Here is a 17,914-nt window from a genome sequence, read left to right on the forward strand (position 1 = left end):
TGAGACGTGATAAATCGATCCCCAATAGATCGATTACTACCCGCCGATCCAGCAGGTAGTGTAGACGTGGCCTTAGAAAGAAAACTAATCCAGAACATGCTCTCACAATGCACTGTATCTGGGATTTGCCTTAAATATGTTTTTTCCAGCTCATCCAGTACAAAATTTATCTATTTTCCCTTAGAAAAACCAAGTTAAAGCATATCACACTGATAAGCCTCAAACAACATGAAATATGTATACAATAGCTGTTTTGGGTCTAGTAGACAACTGAATGTGGAACCTTTTTGCAAGAAACTCTGTTTTGCTTTCTCAAACCTCCTTTCCTTGTTTTTTTGGAGATTCAGATAATCTCCTCTCAGAGGTCTACTTTTATTTTTGCTCACCAAAAATTATATTTGCTCTCAGCCATGACCACAATATAAATCCTCTGCTTCTTAATAAAGGTACAAAATAGTAATGCTTGAGTCAATTGTACATTCAAATAATGGATGGGATTGTGGCACATTTTTCAATACACAAGTGCTAAATGCTATACTAATGATTTTTATGTATTTATTTATTTTACACAGTATATGTTCTTCACCGACAAAACCCCCAAGTTACTGGAGAAAAAAGCTATACATTTTGAATTACTGAGACATGATCAGTAACAAAGGCTAAAGATGTCCTTTCCAAAATAATGAGAAGGTACTTCAATTCCAGTACTCACTAAACTGTTAGAATCTATATAAAAATAGACACCATATGTAAATAAACAACCATCTGTCTTCATTATATTCACAGATACAACAATAAATTATTTCTTTCTAAGAAACCACAAATGTACATTAATAATCAATTATACTCTTTTTTCTTACATGATTGAGACATGAGTGAACAAAAAGCAACTTTTTTTACTACATTTGAAAAAAATCAAACATTTATTATCTGTTACAAAAAGCCTCCTACTTTCTAAGTAACTAATAAGCTTCAGCACAATTATAAAAGCAGCATTAAAGACTAATCTACTGAATCTTGTTGACCCTTACATTCTTATCATTGAATTTTGTTCTTTGAAACTCTAATCACCAAAGCTCATTAATTAGAGGGAATTTTGAACAACTGCCATACTGAACTGCTGATACCTATTTGTGCTTTCCATAATGGTCCATGTTTAAGAGGCTACATTTGTGGCACAAATCTATTGCATAAAAATCATTGCACGTAAAGAAATAAGGAGTATGTGTAAAAATTTGAACAGTGAAAATGGACTTATTTATCAAGCAGACTTTGTTCATTTCTATTCTGCATAATAAATAGACAATAGCCAAAGGATATCCTGTAAAAGAAAAAATTGCCAAAGACAAAAGATTTGGGAAATATTTGTTAGATAACCATGTAATTTGTTCATGATTATTTGAACATTTTGATTATTTAGTATTCTTATTTTTGTCTAACAATCTTTTTCGGTGTTTTTAAAAATAAAATTTAGAATAATGTTTTTGAATTTTAGATCTAACACCATGAAAACACTAACATCACAGTGTAGATTCAGAAAAATGTAGACAACACTGTGTACACTGATCTATAGTTACTATACACACATCAGCCAGGACAGCACAACTCTCACTTGCAACATCCCTGCTATGGGCCACTGATAAGCAAAAGTCAATTGTGCTAAATTATGAGATGAGTTTGTAAACTCATGTAAGATGTGCATGGAGGATAACCAAAATGACTATTTATGAGGAATTCCAAACTTAGTCCAAAGGCAATAGGTTAATACAGAAAATCGCTGTGCCACCCATGACCATAGAAATATTTGTGTGTGCATGTTAAATTTTCTCCTGGAGAATTTACCATGCGGTATTTTTCCCTTTATATTTTTAAAAATTTTAATTATCAATATTTAAAAATTGATATATAGCAATTTGATTAATATGTGTATTTACCAGATGCCCATTACCTTCATAGTGTTTTAGAAAAAAACACACACCAAAACAACCAACCATGGTAGAAAGAGACAGTCAATCATGCTAAAATGTAAAAAAAGTCATAAAAGTAAGATCTAACGTGACAAAGTGACAACTGACTCAGAAGCTTGGATAGTCTCTATTAAACCAAAGTGCCAGCTATAGCAGCAAAAATATTTACATAGCTTAATAAGAACATTTACCATATTGTTTTAGTACTTGAATGTTTCTTCGCAGGTATTCGTTGCCAATCTCATTAAAACTACAATAGATTGTTGACACACTGTGCCCTGGCTACATTGGCATGTGTTTCCCATAGTGTTTTGTCGATTAAAAAAAAACCCCAAAACCTGTTGCACTGTATCAACACTGAAAAAGTATCTGAAGTGAAAATTAGAAATACTAATGGACTTGAAAAGCTTTGTAATTGACTTGTGCCTGAACCACGCAGCAGGGATTTTCTCTGGTGTAGAAAACATGCTGTAGGTAGGAGAGGGTGTAAGTCAGTGCATGTTGTGCTCTGGCCATCCTAGGCCACTCTAACTACCAGAGGCTGCTCCAAGTTACATAAAGGGCCAAAGCTGCTCCCCTCCCCAGCATTTCCAGGGAACAGGAGATTCCCCTTCTCCTGCAAAATAACTTGTCAGAAGGGGCCAGATGGAGCAGAAAAGTTAGTAAGAAAACTCATCAAAGTTCACCTGAGAAGCTTCTCTTCGAAAGAAGGGCTAGTCTACACTTACCTGCCAGTTCGACGCGGAGAGTTCGACTTTTCGGAGATCGAACTATCGCGTCTAATATAGACGCGATAGTTCGAACTCCGGAAGCGCTCCGTTCGACTCCGGTACTCCACCACTGCAAACGGCGGTGGCGGAGTCGACCTTGGAGCCGCGGAGTTCGGTTCCGCGGCGTCTGGACGGGTGAGTACTTCGAACTAGGGTACTTCGAATTCAGCTACGCTATTCACGTAGCTGAATTTGTGTACCCTAGTTCGACCCCCGTTCTTAGTGTAGACCAGGCCGAAGAGCTTGGGGGCCCATGGAGTCTGAAGTCTCTCAACCTCACAGACCCTAGAGTTTGCAGAGAAGCAGCCATCCTGCAGGGACAGCTAGCGCCGCACATCATTCTGCTGATGCCCCTTACCCTAGCCCTGGCTACACTGGCCGCAGGAGCTCTTGCTGCTTCAAATGATATAAGAAAGCAAGGGGAAAAGACAGCCAAAATAGATTTCCTACAGCAATTCCTAAAAGTCCTTGGAGATCTACGAAAAATCCACCTCACAAATCTGAGTTTTGTCTAACCTGTCAATTCAGCCCAAGAAGTGGCTACTCCCTTATTGATTGGGCAGTGAAAGGAATCTGAAGTCTGAATGATTACATTTATAAGACACAAATTTACCCAGGAAGACTTCTTGGAACTTTATTCATTAACATGAAAAAGACCTGCTATTTTCTCACCAATAATTGGCACTAAATGTCAAGTGAGATTTTGGTACATTTTCCATTTCTGTACAGACTCAAAAAATCCAACAAACCTAGTTTTCTAACTAGCCTCAGGGTTAAAGTAAAATGAAGGGAGAAAAGAATAGGCATTTCTGGATCCATTGTTTAAACTTTGTATTGTGTCAGTCCTCATATGGTATAAGGTGGCACATTATTTCAAAATGTATGCGGAAGCATTAAACCTATACTGGGCCAAATGCAGCACTGCTTTAAGAAAGCAAAACTCAGTGAAAGTCAATGGAGTTGCACCAACTTGTATCAGAGTTGAATTTTGTCCACTTTATGGATGTTTATAAATTCTGTATCTGATTCTTAACAGGGAAGTTAAAAATGACATTATAACTAATGCCCAATTTATTTAAAAAAACTGGTATGTAGCTTTATGACCCATGGGGAAGAAACATTTGAAAGCATCACGCAAGCACACAGAGCCATGTTTTCTCTGTATGACAATCAGATGATCACAGCTAAACTTAGTTAAATAATGGACACAAAGCACGCTTCCACATGCACAGTGGAGCTTTAAAAAAAAAAGTGTCACAGACACAGAATTACCTTACATCTAACGCTTCCGTCTTACTTAATATTTATCTTTTCTTTACATAATTTTTTCAAATGTAAAAATATTGTAATAAATTTCTTGATTAAATTCTAAACAATATGGTTAAAATGTATTAAACAAAATTAATTTTCCAATGTTGTAACCATTTTGCTCCCAAGACATGAGAGAGTCATTGTGGGTGAGGTAATATCTTAGATTGGACCAACTTCTGTCACCCATCTTGCCACTATGAATTTTCTAAGGTAATCATACATTTAACTGCTTCAAACAATATGAACCAAATGTAAACACAAAATTGATTTTCCCATTGCATTTAGATGGGCATGTTCTTTCAGAAAGCAGTCCAGCATCTTAGAAACAGATAGGAGAGAGTTTTGTGAAACATCTGCAACAGAAATTGTTATGCTAAGTAGTTTCTTGGTAGGAAAGATAAGTAAATAAGAGAATGAAAATCTGTGTAATTTGCAAGTGAATAGGTTAAGGATGCCCAAGGGCAGATTTTTAGTATTTTCTGGAAGTGTCTTAAGATTATTAAAAATAAATAAGCTGTTTTGTGCATCTGAGCCCAAAAAGCTTCCACTATCTAGCATTGCTGATATGTATTAAGGAGGTTCCACTAATATCAAGTGGAGCAGTGTAGAATCAGAAGAGCACATTACAATGAATGCCATTAGCAGAAAGATTCCTTGAAAATAAGAAATTCCTTTTTTCTGTGAAAAGGGAGAAAAATTGCTGTTCTCTACAAATAAACTCATGTTGCATAGATAAAGAAGTGAAAGCACCCAATATAAACAGGTTTTTTTACAGAGCTCTTCTAATGCAATTTTGTTTCCTTTGTTTTGAGGTGGGGTAGGCAACCTATGGCATGTGTGCCAAAGGCGGCACGCAAACTGATTTTCAGTGGCTCTCACACTGCCCGGGTCCTGGCCACCGGTCCAGGGGGGCTCTGCATTTTAATTTAATTTTAAATGAAGCTTCTTTAACATTTTAAAAACCTTATTTACTTTACATACAATAGTTTAGTTATATATTAAAGACTTTTAGAAAGAGACCTTCTAAAAACATTAAAATGTATTACTGGCACGTGAAACCTTAAATTAGAATGAATAAATGAAGACTTGGCACACCACTTCTGAAAGGTTGCCGATCCCTGTTTTGAGGAGACTTTAAAAAATGTTGTGATTCAAGTAATGTACAAGGACAGAATATCAACTATGTCAAAGTTGTACAGTTTATTGTATTAAAACTGATTTATGGTCAGTTTTGTTTACAGATGCACAACCATATTATAGCAATGTCCTTCACATCATTGTAGTGAAAATAAACATTAACTCAATATGGAAGGAATTTGAAAATAGACTGTGACTTAGATCACACTAAGCTGAAATTCTACTCACTTCCACAGTGATCTGTGCATTCCTTGAGCTGTTAGCATGGGGCTGAGTGGTGCACATAGGCTTGTTTGAACTTCTACATTGCTCCTTCTAGATTTAAGTACACAATCTACTGCAGGGGAATTCCTCCATTAATGCGTTGATGCAACTGCAGCTCTTTTTTGACACAGCCCATGATGGAGAGATTACTTTAAATTTAAATAGTATTTAATAGATAAATCACTCTGCTTCCATGTGTACTTTATGGGAATGTTAATGGACAGTTTGTTTCTAGCTGCTCTCTGATAACAATGTAGTACTATATTCTCCATTCACATCCAGGCTATGTCTAAATTCTGCCATTGTTTCCTTCACAACATCCATCTTTATTCAGACAGCTAAAACTCATCTATGCCTTCAGGTTCAGTCTTGATTATTTCAGCAGCAGCATCTTTGGCCTCCCTGAAGCTTCCTAAAATCCTCCACTAAAATGATCTTCCTGGATTTTAACTCTCATTGGCTCCTCATTCTGCATCTCATAACATTGAAACTCCAAGCCTGATTCTCCATGGCTCTGCAACTTGTGTTGTCATTTACACCACTGCATAGTGGGGAAAATGGCCTTTCCTGTCCTTTCTTTCCATGCACTGCATGTTTCAGGCCCTCTTTGCTTGTCTGGTCTTGTCTCCCAGTCGATTGCCCCATGCCCCTTCTGCTGCACCAGCGATGCCAGCCTTAATACCCAATTGATCTGTTTCTCCCACAGGTATCTCTTTTTTCATGTTGCCTTCTATATGCAGATCTGAGCTGGCCCATTTCTCTGTCACTCACTGTGACACTGTATAAGTTGTTTGGGGAGCAGTCATTCTTCTATGAATACTGTTGGGTGCTATAAAATAACACTGCACAACACCAAAATAAAGACATAGAAACAAGAACATTTCTTTAGCCAGCAGAGTCTAATGGCTTAATCCTGCAAGGTACACAGTATTTGTGTCCTTGAATCCAGCAAAGCACCTAAGTGTGTGCTTAACTTTAAGCACATGTATTGTGCACTTTACTGGATCTGCATCAGAGTGCTCAGAGAGCAGAACCCTAAGTGATGATACACCGAGGCTCCAAATAGCAGCATCTATCACTTTTGAAATACAGCAACCAACTGCAAAAGTCTGGAAGCAATTTCAAATGAAACTGGCTTCCCCACTCTTCTCTTTGGAGGTGACAAGTTTAGTAGCAAGTGAAGGGAAAAGGAAAAATTGCAAATAGGAAAGGAAAAGGGAAAAAAAACAGAATTAAGTGAGACAGAAAAACTGTCTGCAGTTAAATCTGTGTGCTGGCCATGGGCCTATGCACTTCATATGCAGATATCATGTCCTCCAAATTTAGTTTATGGATCAGGAGTAAGATGCACAATTTTTTTCTGTAGCACCAGTAAAATGAACATCTGTTCACTTTTTGCCACGTAGGTTTGTAGCTGTGTGGGTGGGTGTGAACAGAACTCTTGATGTGTAATATTCTTCCCATCTGCACACCAGGTGGCACTGCATAGTTAATCAGAAGATAATAACAGGCATGAGGAGATTACTTACTTTTTGGGGATAAGATAGTAAATCAATCTCACAACTTTTAAAAAATGAGGTGCATCAGGGCTTGGATTTTTAATTTATTTTTGGTGTGTAATTTTGTTACAATCAATGAGATTATTTGAAGACAACATTGTTTTAATGCTATGTTAATTAACAATGAATGACTGCAATTACTGAAGAGGTTCTGTACATGAGGTCTTTGATTTATTCCCTTTGATATATTGATTTAACTCTTGCTAGTAGGACATACTATACAGTATAAAGGACTCTCTCTCGGATTTATTTTGTGCTCATGTAAAACTAACTAAATTTGCATTAAATGATATAGCCTCTGGGGAATCTAGAATGGTATAACAGGTGTTATAGCAATCCAATATCACACTATAGAGGAAGAAATAGTGTTTTTTTACAAACCAAATGTTAAGTGTTTCCAAGTGCAACACAATATCATACAGTATGTAAAACTAACAAAACTAATATGAAATTAGAGAGGGAAAATACCCTGTTAGATAATGAATTATCCACCCCCCTGCAACTACAGGAGTGATTGTTTGCTACTGCATATTTTATAATGTTTTCTCCAGTCAAATTGTAAAAGACTCAAGCAATGGAACTTACACCACTTCCTTTGGCAGATTTAATTCCTGAAATTTGAGCAACATTTTCATCTGCTCATTTTGATCTCACTGTTTTTGCTTTATACCCCATCTCCGTGGACCACCCTAAACAATGATGTTCCTCCTTGGTGTTCACATTCTTCCGAAATTTTTACTAAGTTTTTTTTGGCCCAAGCTATAAATATTTAGTGCCAAACTGCGTAACCCATACTCATATGGGTGCATCCTTACTCAATGAAGTCAATGTGACTGTTCGTCTGAGCCAGGGGTCAGCAACCTTTCAGAAGTGGGGTGCCGAGTCTTCATTTATTCACTCTAATTTAAGGTTTCTCGTGCCAGTAATACATTTTAACATTTTTAGAATATCTCTTTCTATAAGTCTATAATATATAACTGAACTATTGTTGTATGTAAAGTAAATAAGGTTTTTAAAATGTTTAAGAAACTTAATTTAAAATTAAATTAAAATGCAGAGCCTCCCAGACCTGTGGCCAGGATCCGGGCAGCGTGAGTGCCACTGAAAATCAGCTCGCATGCCACCTTCGGCACATGTGCCATAGGTTGCCTACCCCCGATCTGAGCAAAAGTTCACTCATGTTAGTAAGGATTGCATAAATAGGCTCTATATAGGAATGAATGCCCTACTGAAATTCATGCGGTGGCTTTTTTATATGCTGATGTTTCAAACATGCAACATTTTTATAGAAACGTTTTCCTATCAGACTAGATATTCTAAGGAAATCAAGGCACCCATTAGCTGACAAATAAATGCTATTAGCTAAAAGGATTCACCAAAAAGATTTTTGCTGTTTGCTGATAGAGCCAACATGTTTTAATATGGACTGAAAGACACATGAATGTTCATTCTAATTCTGCTTTGTCAGTTGAAGAAGCATGTTACCTTTTAGATAATGATATAGAATAAGGGTAAAATTTTCAAACGCACCTAACAAGCTTAAATGCCATTATCAAAAGTTACGTAGGGATTTAGGATTCTAAGGGTACGTCTACAATGAATGCTCCTTTCATCAGCGTGTAGAGTACATACTCTCGCCTAGCCCCCCTAGCATGAGTATAAAGAGAAGATAGGCAGAGGCATGGTTTAAGCAAGTAGAATAAAGATATGGATATGTATGCGAGTGCATACGGTACACGCTTCCTACTCGTCCAAGCTGCACCTCCCCGTCTATACTGCCATTTTTTGCAGTATAGTGTCCCACTGCCTCTCCACTGTGGAGCCTTTCCCTATCACAGTTAAAGGCTCTGGCAGCTCCCCACTGGAGCTCTTCCCTGAGGCTTCCCCTCTGCCAGAGCCTTTCCTCCCAGCAGTGAAAGACTCTGGTAGTGGGGAGCTGCTGGGGCCTTTCCCTGCTGCCTCCCCTCTTCCAGAGCCTTTCGCTGGCATGTAGCTACATGCTGCAGTGTGAGTGCAGTCTGCTTTTCACTGCAGCATGTAGCTACACGTACACTACATGCTGCCACCAGTGGTGCATAGTGTAGAAATAGCTTTAAGATATGTCTACCCTGGCGCTGGCAGTGTGATTTCCAGCTCAAGCAGATGTACCTGTAGTAGCCACAGCTGCATGGGAAGTGGGATGGGCTAGCCATTCCACATACATACCTAGGGTTTCAGACAGCATTATACTCAGGGCAGCTAGCCTGTCCCGGTGCTGGTGCAGTTGTGGCTACACTACTATTTTTAGCCCACTAGCTTGGTCAAAGCTAGTGTGGGTGTGTTCACCTGAACTGGAAATTACACCTCCAGATCCAGTGTAGACACTTGCAGTCTTATTCCAAATCCATGGGACTTAAGCATCCAAGTCACTTTTGAAAATGGGAATTTGGCACTTTTCAAAATTTTAGCCTAAAGAGTCACCTCTGATGATCAGCTGTAAAAAGTAGATCTATTCTTGCGAACTAAAAGAGGGGAGTGTAAATGTTATTTAGAAACCCTAAACTGTAGTGCACATGTTACAGTCCGTCTCTGAAATAAGACTAGTCTCTGTAAAAGTCTGCATAGGAAGGATATGCTTGTATCTTTACTGTTTGCATGTTTTAAATGTTATTTAACAGCATTTTACCTGCTGTTAAAATATTTATGCCCTTTTTCATTTTTATTCAAATAAATATTTGTATACAAAGTAACTGTGTTGTATTCTCTCTTCAGAAGTGACTGTTTAATGCTTTCTGAGGTCTTGAAAGCAGGGTTTTGGAGTGGAGCCCGGAGCTGGAGTGCAGAGCAACCCTGGAGCAGTGGAGCTGCAGGTTTTTGCCCAGAGCTGGAGTGGAGCTGGAGCACAGCTCCAAAGCCCTGCTTGAAAGAATCCTGGCTTGCAAATAATTTAGCTGACCTTCAAGAGAAAACATAATTAAAAAAAGTATTCAGTCCTACAAATCAACCAAAAGATACAGTAACACTGAGTACTCAAGCTGTCCTGTCTCCTTAGGACCTACTGTGATACCTCCCAAGAGTACCCAGGGTTGCGAAGCACCTTGCTACCATCTGCCTTTAGCAGGAAGCCTTGTCTGTGCTTGTCAGGGGTCAGCTCCCTGAGAACCTCAGCCATAGGCAACACAAGCACTTCCCTCTCTGCCCACAAAGACCCTGCTGTCCCTCATGCAGGTTAGCTATAGGCACACTCCAACCTCCGAGTCCTCCAACCATTCCCCTGGAATGTCCAGCCCCTGATCCTCTGAATAGTCACGGAATCCACAGGTTCACTACTCAGAAAGGAATAGTACATAACAGCTTATCAATTTTACCTCAGGAACACTGCTCCGCTTAAACTCACAGCACTTAGATATGTTTATAGTAAAAACAAGAATAAGTTTATTTAGCAAAGAATAGTAAGTCAATAAGAAGCAAGTAGGGTTAATGGAAACAAATGGTTACATATAAAATAAAATCATAACACACATTCTAGAGCTTAAATTTAAGTACCAAGATGCTCTCTTATTTAATAATCTACTGCTTATCCGAAGTCCTTTTCACAGCATTTTGCAATGAGGATGGCTGAGACCCTCTTTTCATAAAATCAAGCTGTTGGCAGTTTGTCTCTCTAGATGAAGGATGTCAGGATGTATCTCTGCATCCCTAGATATGTGAGATCAGTCCTTTGTTCCTAACTTGTAAATAGAGTCCCCTTCACCCATTCACTTTTTCCTGTTGATTTCTTTTTCTGAAGTCCCCACAATCTCTTCATTAGCACTTGACTCAGTATGTAAATAGACTTTCATTATAAAAGATCCACAATATACAATAGTCAACCTGGGACATAAGTGTCTTTCACAAAGTTTATGATGACCAGTGTGACACAGGCTTTCAGTAGAAATCGTACGTGACACACTTTGGTGAACTAGAATGTAAATACCAGCTCCAAAGGATCCCTGTAAACCTTATGCACCCCGTGACCTCTGCCAGTTAGTGCTGAGAGGTCCATGGGTCACACCTATCTCTTGCTGCCCTATACTGCAGCCTTCAAGGGCTACATACTCTGTATAGTTCATCACCCCACAATCTCTCTCACACAAATGCCAATTCTCTGCTGACCATGGGTCTCCACAATACTTACACATGGCAACTACTGATTTGAAATTTTTCTTGTAAAGGCCAAGTTTTCAAATTGATTTGTAAACTTGGTCACACAAATTCCACTTGTGCATCTCTCTGCATAAGCAGAGCCTGCACTATGCAGGTAACTGAGTCTTACTATCACATTCTTATGGGTAAAATAAGAGTTTTCGGTCCATAAATTCAGAGACCCACTTGCAAACTTAGCCATAAAAGTTTAACTGAAAGATTTAATTCATCTTGGTTAGGTTTTAAAAACAGTAGAGGAAACGTGACAAGTTAAAACCCATGGCTAGCAGACAGTTTGAGTCTCAAAATGACATTTTTAAGCGTTCACTGCCAGCCATGTGTTTCTATGCTTAATTGCCATTTTAAAAAAAAAAAACTTATTAAACTACAATGCCAAAAGCTTTAGAAATTGAGCATTTAGCTAAATGGAAGTGAAAAGCAACAACCATTGAGGGTGAGTAAGCACAATGGAAACCTGCCATATTGATTTAAATTGCTCCTCCTCTGCTCCCCCTGCTGCAGCATTCCAGTCCTGTGTAGTAACTGCCAATTGTACTAATTTCTATGATCATTTTTTTGTTCTACACAAATGGGAACTCTGATGTGACCCCCAAATTAACTTTTATTATTGACTTGAGGCGTGATGTGAATTCAGCTGTCCAAGGGTAAAATGCTGTAATTCACTATCACTTTGCCCTTCTGAATTATAACTTTCAGTAAAACACATGAGATGATGTGTGCCACAAGACTCTGCTAAGCAGAGATCTCTGTGGAAAGAAAACTGAAAGTGGGCTTACAGGACCACATAAGGGGCAGGGACGAAGCAAGCAGCTCACTGAATCCTACAGAAACAACAGGAATATGGTGTTAACTCAGTCCACATGATGTGATAATGCTAGGTTGAAGGAAGCAACTGGAATACACAGGAAGGCTAATATCATCCCCTTTGATTGATAGTGCATGCTTGCCATGTGTTACTTGGGTATGCAGACTGGAGGTTGTGTTGGATCCCCATCTGCTGTTGGACGATCACATTGCTGCAATGTCCAGGCATGCTTTTTGCTTATTTGCTTTCTCTTGGATACAGACCATGCTATGGTAATGCATGTATTTGTCGCCTCACGCTCCCTATGAATTATTACACTGCACTCTATGTGGGCTACATCTTATCTGGAAAATTAAGCAGGTGCAGAATGCAGCAGCTCGTACATTAAGTGATAACTCTTGGAGACAGCATATATTATCAGTGCTCCATGACATATATTGGCTGTCAATTTGTTTCTAGGTAGAGTTTAAGGTGTTTGTTTTGCCCTATAAACATCTAAATGCTATAGGATCTGCCTACTTGAGAGACTACCTCTTCTTATGGCAGTATGTCACAGCTGTGATCCACAGAGGACTTCAAGCTTGATTTGTTTCATTATAAAAAGAAAGGGAGCTGCTGATGAAACATTCTCTGTAAGGGTTCCTTTCCCAAGATCTGAAATAGCTCAAATTTGTTGCCAGGGCACACTGCAAAACCTGTCTGAGCGGCGATTGGTGAAGGGCTGACACAGATGAGGACAAGATTTGTTTGGTTGAAAAACATGGTGCAGGTTTTAATGTGTACTGGCCACATAGTTAATGATCAGATGATGGGTGACAGGATTCAGATAAAGAAGAAGTGCTTGCTGCTCTGGTAGAATTCTACTTTGGGGCTTCAATGTTCTTTTGCTTTTAAATATATGCAAAGGGTTCCCAGAGCTTTTGGTTGGGATCCCCTTTGCATGGAGTTAGCACAAGACCCAATTCTAAAGTTATTAAAGAAATAAATGGAGAGGTGTGATCTCTGCCCCCATACAGAATCCTCACCACATGTTTTTCTTCCATATGCGTGCTAATATTAGGGAGACAACCTTAAATATGCCTCCTATGATGCCTACTTTCCACATGAGCTCTCTCCTCCTCACTTAGACCCATTTCACCCCCTATTCCATGACACATTCCTCTTCCTGATGCAAAATTCCAGCCATGTGATGTTCAGGGTTCTCCAGGCAATTTCAGCCTCCATCTGCTTCCAAGACATTTGTCTCCACGTGGATGCTCACTCACCCCATAAAACTTCTGGACACTTGTTCACTCCCATATCTCCAAGTACTTCCTCACTTCCAAGAGGCATCCCGTCAAAGGTCCCACTACTCTGCGAAAAACTTAGTCTCATGTACTCCTCTTCCTACCTAGACACCCATCTTCTTTCAATCATCCATGCCCTTTTACTTCCACTTCCACTGGTAGAGAAAATTGAGAATAGCCTGGTCTTATTCTACTAAGTAATTGATCTTTTGAATTGAATTACTACAGTCTTACAAAACTATATTTGATGCAAGCAACGTTTTTTTTAAAATTTTGCTTCCAACATCCAAGTTAATAGAATCATAGAATATCAGGGTTGGAAGGGACCTCAGGAGGTCATCTAGTCCAACCCCCTGCTCAGAGCAGGACCAATTCCCAACTAAATTATCCCAGACAGGGCTTTGTCAAACCTGACCTTGAAAACCTCTAAGGAAGGAGATTCCACCACCTCCCTAGGTAACCCATTCCAGTGCTTCACCTAGTAAAAAAGTTGTTCCTAATATCCAAACTAAACCTCCCCCAGTGCAACTTGAGACCATTACTCCTTGTTCTGTCATCTACTACCACTGAGAACAGTCTAGATCCATCCTCTTTGGAACCCCCTTTCAGGTAGTTGAAAGCAGCTATCAAATCCACCCCCCTCATTCCTCTCTTCTGCAGACTAAACAATCCCAGTTCCCTCAGCCTCTCCTCATAAATCATGTGCTCCAGCCCCCTAATCATTTTTGTTGCCCTCCACTGGACTGTTTCCATTTTTTCCACATGCTTCTTGTAGTGTGGGGCCCAAAACTGGACACAGAACTCCAGATGAGGCCTCACCAATGTCGAAGAGCGGGGAATGATCACATCCCTCGATCTGCTGGCAATGCCCCTACTTATACAGCCCAAAATGATGTTAGTCTTCTTGGCAACAAGGGCACACTGTCAAGTCATCTCCAGGTTCTCATCCACTGTAACCCCTAGGTCCTTTTCTGCAGAACCGCTGCCTAGCCATTCGGTCCCTAGTCTGTAACAGTGAATGGGATTCTTCCATCCTAAGTGCAGGACTCTGCACTTGTCCTTGTTGAACCTCATCAGGTTTTTTTTTGGCCCAATTCTCTAATTTATCTAGGTCCCTCTGTATCCTATCCCTACCCTCCAGGGTATCTACCCCTCCTTCCAGTTTAGTGTCATCTGCAAACTTGCTGAGGGTGCAGTCCACGCCATCCTCGAGATCATTAATGAAGATATTGAACAAAACCGGCCCCAGGACTGACCCTTGGGGCACTCCGCTTGATAGCAGCTGCCAACTAGACATGGAGCCATTGATCACTACCCATTGAGCCCGACCATCTAGCCAGCTTTCTATCCACCTTATAGCTCATTCATCCAGCCCATACTTCTTTAACTTGCTGGCAAGAATATGGTGGGAGACCGTATCAAAAGCTTTGCTAAAGTCAAGGAATAACACATCTACTGCTTTCCCCTCATCCACAGAGCCAGTTATCTTGTCATAGAAGGCAATTAGGTTAGTCAGGCATGATTTGCCCTTGGTGAATCAATGCTGACTGTTCCTGATCACTTTCCTCTCCTCTAAGTGATTCAGAATTGATTCCTTGAGGACCTGCTCCATGATTTTTCCAGGGACTGAGGTGAGGCTGACTGGCCTGTAGTTCCCCGGATCCTCCTTCTTCTCTTTTTTAAAGATGGGCACTACATTAGATTTTTTCCAGTCATCCGGGACCTCGCCCGATCGCCATGAGTTTTCAAAGATAATGGCCAATGGCTCTGCAATTACATCCGCCAACTCCTTTAGCACCCTCAGATGCAGAGCATCCGGCCCCATGGACTTGTGCTCGTCCAGCTTTTCTAAATAGTCCCGAACCACTTCTTTGTCCACAGAGAGCTGGTCACCTCCTCCCCATGCTGTGCTGCCCAGTGCAGTAGTCTGGGAGCTGACCTTGTTCATTAAGACAGAGGCAAAAAGCATTGAGTACATTAGCCTTTTCCACATCCTCTGTCACTAGGTTGCCTCCCTCATTCAGTAAGGGGCCCACACTTTCCTTGACTTTCTTCTTGTTGCTAACATACCTGAAGAAACCTTTCTTGTTACTCTTAACATCTCTTGCTAGCTGCAACTCCAAGTGTGATTTGGCCTTCCTGATTTCACTTCTGCATGACTCCCTGGTCATTTGTCCAATCTTCCACTTCTTGTAAGCTTCTTTTTTGTGTTTAAGATCAGCAAGGATTTCACTGTTAAGCCAAGCTGGTCGCCTGCCATATTCACTATTCTTTCTACACATCGGGATAGTTTGTTCCTAAGCCCTCAATAAGGATTCTTTAAAATACAGCTAGTTCTCCTGGACTCATTTCTCCCTCATGTTATTATCCCAGGGGATCCTGCCCATCAGTTCCCTGAGGGAGTCAAAGTCTGCTTTTCTGAAGTCCAGGGTCCGCATTCTGCTGCTCTCCTTTCTTCCTTGTGTCAGGATCCTGAACCTGACCATCTCATGGTCACTGCCTCCCAGGTTCCCATCCACTTTTGCTTCCCTTACTAATTCTTCCCTGTTTGTGAGCAGCAGGTCAAAAAGAGCTCTACCCCTAGTTGGTTCCTCCAGCACTTGCACCAGGAAATTGTCCCCTACACTTTCCAAAAACTTCCTGGATTGTCCAATCTGTGTCCCCCCCCCCCAATAAAAGTTTTGTAGACTAAGAACACAAACAGAGAAACCAGTGCTCAGAATCAACATATATAAAGATCTTTAGTAGAGCATACAATAAATATTCTGTTGTGCTATACAAACGCTGTGGGCTCAGTTTGCACTTGCCCCTCCATCTTCCTCCATCCGTGCTCAGGATCTAGGCGGAATGAGGACACTAGTGATCACTGTCCACAAAAAGAAAGTGCTGGCTAGAGCTCCAGGCAGCACTCCACAAGGGAGCATAACAAGTTGGCTTCTTGCCCGTCTGCCAGCCTCTGGCAGCAAGGGTTGTTGTGAGTTCACAGTACCTTTCACCAGTCCACCTATGGAGTGTTATACGCTCTGTTCCCCTTCTGTTTCCTAATGCATTCTGTTTACATGTGGCCAAAGCAAGTGGTGCACAGAACCTCTGCTTGTTTACTAGAACTCTGCATCTGCTCACTTACCCAGCACTTCTCACAGAAGTAAAACCACTATTTGGTTCCATATATTTATTTGTGAGACACAATAATGTCTATATTTACATAAAATTAAATGCCTTTATTTAAAACATGTTGTGTGCCAGGTTAACCTTATCAAGTGTAAGCAAGGAAACAAACAGTCTCTCTATATATAAGATCCAGCCATTCTAAAGGTAAAATACACAGTGGTAAATTGACAATCAGTAATAACAAAGAAGTTTTCAAATGTTTGAATAAATCTATGTTGTAATAGCTAACAATGCTGACGCTGTAAGGATGGCTGTTTGTTCTAGCCATTAGATGCTAAGAAAACAAATGCTCATTTATGCATTTCCCTCCTAACTTCCAGGATTTTATAAAGCAAAAGAGTTAGAAGAGGGATAGTCAGGTTGATGAAAACAGGAAAGAAGATAACCTGGCATATTGCCCTGTGTACAATTATACAGAAATATGACCACATGGAAATTCCTACGCGTGAATGTCTCTAACAATGAAAGGATTTAGGATTATATAAATCACAATGGTTGGTAGTATAATCACATGAGAGAATGAACCTGCAAAGCTTATTATACTGAATACCCAGATGGTAAACAACAGTTGTCGCTGTACTAAGAATTACATCGCTCTAATCAATAATAGGAAGGAACAGTTGGACAACTTATTTCCTATTATGTTCACTTAGGCAATGTCTAGATCAATAAAGAGCATTAAGCCTCATGCCAACTGTAGACAGTATATATTCAACATGGCTATCATATGTTAGGGATGGGTACTGCTGTACTTCAAAATACTTTTAACACATAACCTAATCTAATTAAGCTAGCAGTAATGGTTTAAATATCAGATGGGTATTTTTATAATGGGAGTGGAGATTAAATTATTATTTTAGTTTAAGTAGAATTCAAAGCCAACTTATTTTGTTAAAGCCAATCCCCACCATAATTCAATTTAACTCTGGAATCTACCTCTGAAGGATGGTCGATTCTTCTTATAGGTGAAAGAAAAAGCAATAAAGCACAGTGTCACTGGCTTACATAGTCACTAGTTAATTATGTGGGTATAGTAAGCTGTTCACAAAAATTGAAAATTGTGCTTGCATATCCCTCAGGCCAGAATGGCAATTATTGCTAGTAACTTTCATTACATCCACTTTTGAAACTTTTCACTAAACAATAAGTAAAGCCAATCAAACTATGTTTCTGAAGGGCTTGCTGAACTATCATATGAATTGTTTAAGTTTATGTCTGAACAAATTTAAGTTAAAACAAATAAACCCTCCCCACCCAAAAAAATTAAACTAACAAAAAAAAACCCACTGCAACGGTATGCTGACTCTCTTTCCAACTTTCAGAGTAAAAGAATAAAGGTAAATGCAAAGTTCCTTCTCCCTCTGTAAGGAAAATGGAAGTGACGGTGGAAAGCATTGCTTCTGGTTATTTAATTTTGTGGTGTGAAAGCCATCTCGTGGGAAGTATCTGAATTCTCTTA

The 17,914-nt window shown here is 39.7% G+C and overlaps 1 protein-coding gene across 2 annotated transcripts in view; it reads right to left on the reverse strand.

Annotated features, from left to right (window-relative positions):
• The window catches only part of DPYD (dihydropyrimidine dehydrogenase), a 588,030-nt gene that overhangs the window by 319,067 nt on the left and 251,049 nt on the right, over nt 1-17,914 (reverse strand). The window lies entirely within an intron of this gene.

This window comes from Mauremys mutica, chromosome 8 (assembly GCF_020497125.1).
Source record: "Mauremys mutica isolate MM-2020 ecotype Southern chromosome 8, ASM2049712v1, whole genome shotgun sequence".
Lineage (NCBI taxonomy): Eukaryota > Metazoa > Chordata > Testudines > Geoemydidae > Mauremys > Mauremys mutica.